Genomic DNA, 10,295 nt, shown 5'->3' on the forward strand with positions numbered 1-10,295 from the left:
TAGGTATACATCCAAGTGTGTCAAGGTGAGAACGAGAAAAAGGAAAGGCAAAGATTGCAGCTTTCCAAAGTCTGTTCATCTTGAAAATATAATCCTGCACCTTATGTGATTTTGGCACCAGGTCATGATATTCAGCATGTTCAGTCCACACAGGGATGCATCATCTTATTGTACCCACAGAAGGTTAATTGCAATGACAATGTAAAATTAGTTTAAGTGATACTGAATAACAGAAAACACATGGGCTTTGGATAGAACTAAGATGGGATCAAGAACTTACCACTCACCAAAATAAACTTTAAAAGAACCAGGTGGTGCGGGGCACCTGGCTGGCTCAGCCAGGAGAGTGCACAACCCATTGATCTCAGGGTCGTGAGTTTGAGCCCAATGTTGGGTGTAGAGATTACTAAATAAATAAATCAACTTTAAAAAAAAAGAAAAAACTACCACTTACCAGATGGACAGGCTTGTGTCTCAATGACTTCATCTGTAAATAATGACAGTACATACAAATTCACTAGGGTACCATAAAGATTAGATCAAAATAAATGTGTCAAAGTCCTAGTATAGCATGACAATTCTCCCATTTTTTTTCCCTCTCTGATAATTTTGCTCTTGGACATGCCCAGAAAAAAGTTCTCTTCACCTAAATTCCAGAAAGACATATCAAAGCTAGGAAAGGCCCAGAGAAAAGCAGTTAGAGGAAAGAGGTACTGCCTAATAGTGTCAAAATAAAAACTTTAGGGCTAAGGGGCGCCTGGGTGGCTCAGTTGGTTAAGCGACTGCCTTCGGCTCAGGTCATGATCCTGGAGTCCCGGGATCGAGTCCCGCATCGGGCTCCCTGCTCGGCGGGGAGCCTGCTTCTCCCTCTCCCACTCCCCCCGTTTGTGTTCCCTCTCTCGCTGTGTCTTTCTCTGTCAAATAAATAAATAAAATCTTAAAAACAAACAAACAAACAAAAAAAACACTTTAGGGCTTTTCTTTTTTAAAAAACTTTTTATTTAAATTCAATTTAATTAACATATAGTGCATTATTAGTTTCAGGGGTAGAATTTAGGCATTCATCAGTTGTATATAATACCCAGTGCTCATTCCATCAAGTGACCCTCCTTAATGCCCATCACCCAATTACCCCATTCCCCCACCCACCTCCCTTCCAGCAACCCTCAGTTTGTTTCCTAGAGTTAAGAGTGGTTTCTCTCCCTCTCTGTTTCCATTTTATTTTATTTTTCATTCCTTAGGGCTTTTCTTACATTAAAGATTGAGTCTGGTATGGTATATAATATGGATTCCATAGTACACTCACAGAAAAACAGAATTTGGTAGTATTTTTTAAAACTCTGAGATAAGCAGAGATAAAACAAAGAAACATAAATAAATTTGGGAAATGCCAAAATAAACTGATGGATGTTGAATCTATAATGGGATGAAATAATTATTAGAGTTTCACAAAGGTGAAATTGTAATTGTCATGCAGATATAAAATGAGCATGAGTCAAATATTTTATCGAGCTTATTAAGCAGGGAAACAAGAAGATATAACACCCGTTCCAAAGAGCACTGGAGAAGCTAGAATTGCCAGGATAAGATTAGTGCTGGGTGTGATGGAAAACTGAAATTATCTGCAACTCTGTTGGACAAACTCTACCAGTTGACCCTGTCCCTCAGATTTATAAAAAAATAACCACACCCAAAAAGAACATCCAGTAATTTCTCTTGTCAATGTCTAGGCTTCAGATAATTTTTCTTAGAAACTATAAAGTAAGATCATTAGGGACGCTTCACGTATGCCTTCAAGCAGACGTTGTGAAGAATTACCACCTCTTCCCACAAAACACCTCTTGGAGCCACTTTTACTCAGTGGGACTAGTCCCTATTCTCGGTCAAAATGGCTACTGCCATGATTTTAGGTGTGAACTCACTTAATAGTACCAAAGCTGAAGGAAAGCATCTGGTATGGGTTACTTTAAGTTGTCTCTCTTGCCTGGAAAAGTCTTTTGCCATTTTAACAACAGTAACTTGACAAGAGTGGGGTGCCATTTGAAACTTAAAAGTCAATCTCCTAAAATTCATCAACATAATTCATCTGGAAGAAAGTATTAAAGGAAAGGTAAGATGTTGAATTAAAATAATTTGGGCCATTTTTATTATATTTTAACACAAACTGAAAAAAAAATGATTGGAGGAAGTAAACAAGGAACAAAAGACCAAAGCTGGGATTAAAAGTTTTGAAAAGCTATAAGAACGCATAATAACAAAATTTCTTTCACTCTCTACAGGTCTGATAGCATAAAAACTGGGATTCACTACTGCTCTGGTGATAATAAATTTTATTTATGTATAAAATAAAAAATAAGCAGACCTATAATTTAAGTTGTGTGGAGACACATAAAAATGTTACTGCTCACTGGGACATTCAAGAAAAGGAAGACTGACAGGTAATAAAGCTATATCTTAATCTGTGGGGGTTTTAAAATAATTTCAGTATTACATAAAACAGGCTAATTCAAAGTGCTTACTTTATTGCGATCACAGAGGATTCCTGGAAAAATTAATTTACAGTGGAGAGAAGCAGAATTCTTTTTTCTCAAATAAATAACTTGAACTGACGCTTGTCTTTTTTACTTAAAGAAGTTATTGAAATGGCTATAAATTGAAGACTTTCACCTGATTAAAGCCTCTCCATCTTTGTCACCCTGTGCCAGCCAATGACCCGTGTGCTTGACAAAATTCAGAAGAAGAGAGAACAGCATATGGCAGAATGAGTTTTGAGTCCCAGAGAAATCTTCCTCCATTCCCGCTCCATCTGTGCATTGTGTGGCACCTCTCCCCATACGTAGCACAGAGATGCTGAGCTAAGGATGGGAGAAATGTATGATGGCAAAATGCAGAAACAGCTTTTGTGTCATGCTAAGCATTCACAAAACACTTCCGTTCCACAGCACACATCTTAAACTGAGAGAGATGAGTAGTGTTAAGTTTATCTGAGGGCACTCAGAGTGATTCTTCAAGTTCAGTGCACAAAGAAAGCTTCCTGGGAGAAGGTGATGTGAAATGATGGCTGGAATATGTCAATGTTTGGCTTTGGGACCTGGGGAAGGATATGTCGCGCAAATCACTGGCCTCCTGGGAACCATCAGGAACACATTCGAGCAGCCAGGGGCGTCCTGAGAAGGCTCAGGGCAAGCAAACTATTGGAGTATTTCTCTTGTGCACCTCAACCCAAACAATTTTGCTGACAGAGGCTGAAAGAAAGAAAAACGGAGCCAGTGATTTGTGTTTTATTATGCTAAGTGTGTTGTTAGGGGACTTTTTGCTAGTCAGTAGGCATTGTTTCTCCAGAATGCAGGGAAACACAGGAAAACATTTCATCCTTGTGTTTTGCTCTCTCTGTTTCTATCCCCTTTCCTCAAGCCATGTTGAGGACTCTGATTCCCTCCCACCTTGGTTGCTGAACACCAGCCCACTCCCCTGCTCCTGGGCTCCCAGCACATAATGAACATGGCAGGAGGGCAGAGAGAAGGGGGACAAGAGGAAGAGCCTCGGGACACATCACCCTGCTGTCACAGCTGTTGCTCTCCCTTTTCCTCTCCTCCCCTTTTTGGGGCGTGCGCACACACGCACATGCACACACACATACACACCCCACTGAGAAGCATTCCTCAGTAACTGACAGGACAACTTAGTGCTGGCTCCAGTCAGGATCTACCCCCAAAGCTGAGAGGTATGATTAAATTCCAAACTGGCCAAGAATTCTTGCTTGGTTTCCAAGCTACAAGTTCTGAGTTTACTCAGTCCTTTTACTATTCCTCTTACTGTTACATTGGCGAAATTTTGGAGGTTAAGTGAATGAAGCTACACAGCAAACAATTGATGGAAGAGCTACAAACAGCATACCAGCAGCAGCCCCAGCCCTGAGCTTTCATGAGTTTGTACAATCCCCAGATAGCATGGGGGAGGATGATTAACCCCATTAATTAAGTGGAGGTCAGTTAAAATTTCTATGGTATCATCATTTTTATTTTTCTGATGTTTAGTCACTTCTAGAAAATAACGAGGACAAGCTACAAAAAATGTTCAAATACTGTATTTTAAATTTCTTATAAAACTGAACTAAAATAAAATTTCTTATAAAACTCTTATACAGGGGTGCCTGGGTGGCTCAGTCAGTTAAGATTCTGCTTTCGGCTCAGGTCATGATCTCAGGCTCCTGGGATGGAGCCCCACATCAGGTTCCCCATTCAGCAGGGAGTCTGCTTCTCCCTCTCCCTCTGCCCCTCCCCCTGCTCCTTCTCTCTCTCTCTCAAATAAATAATAGGAAAAAGAACTCCTATACAAACTCTGATAAAACCATATGGAAGGCCACAGAATAACATGAAGTGTTTGTTAATTGATTCACAAAAGACAGAATCTGATAGAAAAAAACACCAGAAATTGGCACAGGAAAGGCAAATTAACAACTGTCAAAGTAACTTCAGCAGCATCCGCACCACCATCAGAATCATAGAAACAATAACAACAACTAATATTCCCTGAGCTCTTCCTAGGTGTCAGCACTATTATTCTAAGGAGCTTTACATACATGATTTCCATCATGGTTTAGGTGAGACAACCAAGGCACAGAAAGATGATATAAGTTGCTCGGGCCCCACAGTTGGTAGGGGTTTGGGCTGGGTTTTGAACAAAGGTCGATCTGACTGCAGAGCCCATGATCTTAAATAGAATATTATGTAACACATGCTGAAGGTAGCAGTGGGTATCAGTGGCCCTGTACTCCCTACTCTAACATGTGTTTATCTGAGGATGCTTCTCTGCCCCCTACCTGGGCTAAAGGAGGTAACTCACTTGTGGCTGAAGGAGGATGTGAGGGAAGCAGGAAAAGAGGAGGCAAAAAGCTTTCTGATTCACGATACTCACATTTCCATTGTGCTTCCTGATCTAGTTATCTACAGCTGCATTACAAATTACCCCAAAACTTAATGGTGTAAACAAATTAAGTTCAAATAAATAGTTATTAATGGTGTGAACAATTATTATTCCCTCTCTTTGTTCTGTGGGAAGTTGTGGCTCATCTGGGCAGTTTTGCTTGGTGCCCTTCATGTCCTTTCTATCAGATGGTGGCTGGGGCTGAATCATCTGCAGGTTCGACTGGGCTTGATTGTTCCAGAACAATCTGAAAGAGGGAACATTCACAAGTCTGGCGGTTGATTCTGGTTATTGCCGAGTTTACTTGTTCACAAGAACACCTACTTGTGCTTCTCCATGTGGTCAAGCACTTCCTCACAGAAAGTTGGCTTCTGCACCGTCAGTCTTCCTTCATTCTAGTGCAAAGCTCTAAGAAGGCAAGTGGGAAGCTGTTGGTCCTCTTGGATGATAGCCTCAGAACTAGCATAGCATCACTTCTTCCATACTCATTGACTGAGCAAGTTAGTCTAGATTCTGATGGAAAAGAATTAGACTCTACCTCTCAATGGGAGATAATAAATAATAATGGAAGTTAGCACATAATAGCAAATAATCTGCAGCCATCTTTAATCTACCACATCTATCAATGCCTACCAATCTTCAGTGCCAAGAACCTCAGAAGTGCCAAGCCCTACACAACAGGCTTAGGAGTCTTAATGACTTAGGCTATGAGGGAAACTACCTCTGAGGACCAAGAAAACCTGTTGTAGTGAACCCTGGCTGTCTGTACCTTGCCTTTATGTTTAAAATACATTTGTCAGAAACCCTCTTCTTTTTACTGCAACTTATATAGCTTTACTATAAAATTTTAAAAATGCACATTAAAAAAGGAAAAAAATATCCAGTAAGCATACATTTTGTTTCCTGACAAAGACATTTGGGCTGTAAATTGGCCTAGACACATAGTGGGCCACCAGGGTTAGGATCCCCAAATTACCTTTAAGCATTCAAATGCAACCTGCAAATGTGTGTCTGCCAGAAATACCCCCACCCATCCCAACTTGAAGATCCCTGGCATTTTAACAAGGCACCACTTTCTTTTTCACATGAGAAAAATACTTCTTTGCAATGCATCAATCCCTCACATGAAGCATGGCTATTATGTCTATTTTAATTGTCTTTATAAAAACTCAGTCTTTAATGTCCTGGGACATTTTAATGCTCTGTGTCAAGCTAATGTGCAAGATACATATCCATTATTACCTATTTACTTGGGTTATTGTTCTGGCTAAGGTGTAATATTCCACCAGGCATTTGTTTAGAAATTTGGCAGCACACAGAGAACATTTCCATACTTAAAAAGCATCCAAAATTTAGAATGACATCCAGTGATATTAAGCAAGTGTAGATAATGTTCTCCAACTTCATCAAATATTCATGGTTAATTATAGTCAAAATATTTATGTTACTGTGAAAATTAAGGTTGTGAGCTTCTTGTACACAGGCAAAAATACAAGCTTACAGACTATGCTATCTCTTACCCCTTCCATTACTGGAATTTCTCATTGTCATTAAATAGAATGGCAAGCATGGTGTTCTTTTGCTCTCCAATTCACATTGCAGATCTGATATCTCCCTTGATAGACCAGATAGAATATGTTGACGGAGCTGAAGACCCATCAGAGCATGTCCCTAAGAGGAGAAATATGTGATCAGAGGACCACTGGCTACATTTTCTGGAACAAATATCCGAACACATGGACTGACAAGTCTGAGAATACTTTGAGCAGCCACAAGATAGATGATTTGAAATTCAGAGTCTCAGAAAAATGAGACATATGGTCATCACATCTGAAGGGAAATTGGATCACATGGTATAGATGAAGAAAGGGCTTGAATAATCTGGCCTCCTGTACTGTCTACTCAACCATTGTTGGGAACAAGAATGCAATTGTAAATTTAAAAGACAGGTAGAGGAAAATCTTTCCAAAATGTATATCTAGGGGCGCCTGGGTGGCTCAGTTGTTAAGCGTCTGCCTTCGGCTCAGGTCATGATCCCAGGGTCCTGGGATTGAGCCCCACGTCAGGCTACTTGCTCAGCAGGAAGCCTGCTTCTCCCTCTCTCACTCCCCCTGCTTGTGTTCCCTCTCTTGCTGTGTCTCCCTCTGTCAAATAAATAAATAAAATCTCTCTAAAAACAAAGAACAAAAAACAAATGTATATCTAGTTTAAAGCCTGTCTCTGAAGACTAATCAATGAAATGTAAAGCTCAAATTTCCTGGATAAACTTGTTACTTTCTTGCCTCATGTCCTACTTCCCTTTTCATACCCCTGGCATGCCAGATCATGGCCTTATAATCTCAGGCTGCCACACCCTTGGGCCCTTTCTTATTGTATCCCTTCTTTTAGGAATACTCATTTAGCTGTGGTCTCTCAGGCAAAGTTCATCTCATCTTCAATACTCAAAATCAGTATCATCTGTGGTTTCTTAACCTTCCAGAATCTAGGCAAGCTGAGGCAGATGCATGTTCTCCCAAGTTCCTCTTACACAATGTACATCTCTTTACTAATAGACTAATAGTATACTTTAAATATATTTTAAATATATTTTAAAATATACTTTGAAATATATTTATTAATAGACTTAATAGTATATTATTAGTATAGTAATAGTAATTAGTATAGTAATAGTATATTAGTATATTAGCTATTTCAACCTAATTATGGGTTACATGTATGTCTCCCTCACACACATTAAATTTGCAGATGATGCAAATTTTGGAGAGCTAGTGGATGAAATAGATGACAAAATTAAATTTTAAAAAGATTTCAGCATACTGAAATCATGGACCAGGATATGCGTAATGAAATCCACTGGAGTACAATGGATTTCACTGGATTTCAGAATAGCAACTACAAAGTTTTAGTGGAGACCTAGCTGAATAGCAAATGAGAGAAATCACTGTATTTTTTAGTTCATTGTAAAAATGACATAAATAGGGGAGCCTGGGTGGCTCAGTCGGTTAAGCGGAGGCCTTCAGCTCAGGTCATGATCTCAGGGTCCTGGGATCGAGGCCACGTCCGGCTCCCTACTCAGCAGGGATCCTGCTTCTTTCTCTCCTCCCCACCTGTGTTCTCTGTCACTCTCTCTGTCTCTCTCTCAAATAAATAATTAAAATCTTGTTTAAAATGATATAAATATATAAGTGATGTGGCACCTTAAAAAATAGTGCCAATCTTCAGCTACCTTAATAAATTTATATATACAAATAGAGCCACATTATGGGCATTCATTACTCTGCTGGGCCCAACATTCTAGGATGTATTATCTGGCCTAGGGAACTTTTCTTGCAAGAAGGTCGTTTGCAAAGTTCTATTAATCAACACACCATACACACTACAAGTTGCCTATCAATATTTATTTTCCCTTTCTCCCTTAAAATTTTTTCAAAGAGATAATGTGCCCAGCAAAATTACTATGTTTCCCAGCAACCCTTGAAACTATGTGATCGAGTCAGGGTCAATCAGATGTTTGCGTGACTATAACCCTCCTGAAAACATCCTGTAAAGGGCACATACTTCACAGCCACCTCCCTTCTGCCTTCTTCCCGTTCTCTTCTGGGTTGGAATATAGATGCTGTCCTGAAGGCGGAGCCGCCAAGTGGTCATCATGAGATGGCGTCAAGGGGGACAAAACCCACATGCCAAGGATGACTAGAGGAGCCTGGGTCTCCGATGGCACTGCCTGTGGAAGGCTCAGAAAGGACAACAACAAGGAATGGACAAGCGTTAGCCTGCAGATCAGGGGACGAAGTGGTGACTAGCTAACTGGCTCTATGTATCTGATACGCTATTATGTAGAAGACATAGACTTTGTATCTACAGAAGGCAGAACTGGCACTCGTGGGAGAAGTGAAGGGAAGGAGATTGAACTCATCAGAGAACATCTTGTGAGAGATATAAAGCCACCTAAAAGAAAGAAGTGGTTAAAACTCAAAGAAAAAGAATTCAGATTTGTGCTTAGCGGAGGCGGAGTGGGGGATGGGAGGAGAATCGGAGGAAGGCGGTCAAAAGGGACAACCTTCCAGTTATAAGATCAATCAGTACTAGGGATGTGATGTTCACGATGGCTACAGCGAACCCTGCTGTGTAGTATAGTTGAACGTTGTTAAGAGAATAGATCCTAAGAGGTCATATCACAAGGAAACGTACATGTTTGGTTTTTTTTTTTCTTTTTCTCTTTTGTTACCTATAAGAGATGATAGATGTTAACTAATTGTGGTAACCATTTCACGACATATGTAAGTCAAACCAGTACACTCTGCACCTTAAATTTATACAGTGCTGTATTCAATTATATCTCTCTAAAACTGGAAAAATTACATAAATAAAAAATAAAGCAAAAAGTGGTTAGAATGCCACCTATCAGCATAGAGGGGATTACAGTGTCAGACCGCAGTTTGCACCAGATGGAGACATTTACCAGACCTAAGCTTTCTATTTGTATTTCAAAACTTAGCCATACTTTGACAAACATTTCTCGAGCACCTGCTCTATCCATATCGTCTGTGAATTTTTAGGAATAAGGATTTTTTTTTTTAAATGTGTTGAGGATCTTACCATCTAGTAGCTGAGATATATGCCCAGAAAGATCATTTCAATAAAGCTTTAAATGTTAAGATACAGATTAAGCACAGAGTAAAAAAAAAAAAAGGATGTTTCCTTCAAACTGAATTTTCAAGGTTGAGCTGCAATGGTTTGATTTTAAAAAAAAAAAGGAGGGGGGGAAGAGAATTTCCAGCAGAAGAATGGCATACAGAAGCATCTTGTCGTGAAACTGTACACTGCACGTGAGAAAATCAGCAGTTTTGAAATATTGAGGCATAAACTGCAGAAACTTACAGCAGAGGAAGCTCAAGAAGGAGGCCCAGGGGCATGTAGGGAGCTTCGTGGGAAGACCAATGAAGTTAGATGTTATCCCACAGCCAGTAGCTCTGTGACTTCCAAATTTCAAAGTAAAATTTTTGAAAATGTGAAACTGAGAAAGAGGATTAATTTTGCATTTTGCCAAGTCAGACTATTAAAAAAGTCATGGGCTGTCATGCACTTTTAATATAATTTCCTAATGGAGTATATTTGCACCAAAAGAATAGAAAGAATATCCTCTAAGAAAAAGTATGATATATATATATATTTTAAGATTTTATTTCTTTATTTGAGAGAGAGAGAATGAGAGAGAGCACATGAGAGGGGGGAGGGTCAGAGGGAGAAGCAGACTCCCCACCAAGCAGGGAGCCCGATGCGGGACTCGATCCCGGGACTCCAGGATCATGACCTGAGCCGAAGGCAGTCGTTTAACCAACTGAGCCACCCAGGCGCCCAAAAGTATG

Source organism: Neomonachus schauinslandi, chromosome 3 (genome assembly GCF_002201575.2).
Source record: "Neomonachus schauinslandi chromosome 3, ASM220157v2, whole genome shotgun sequence".
Classification (NCBI taxonomy): domain Eukaryota; kingdom Metazoa; phylum Chordata; class Mammalia; order Carnivora; family Phocidae; genus Neomonachus; species Neomonachus schauinslandi.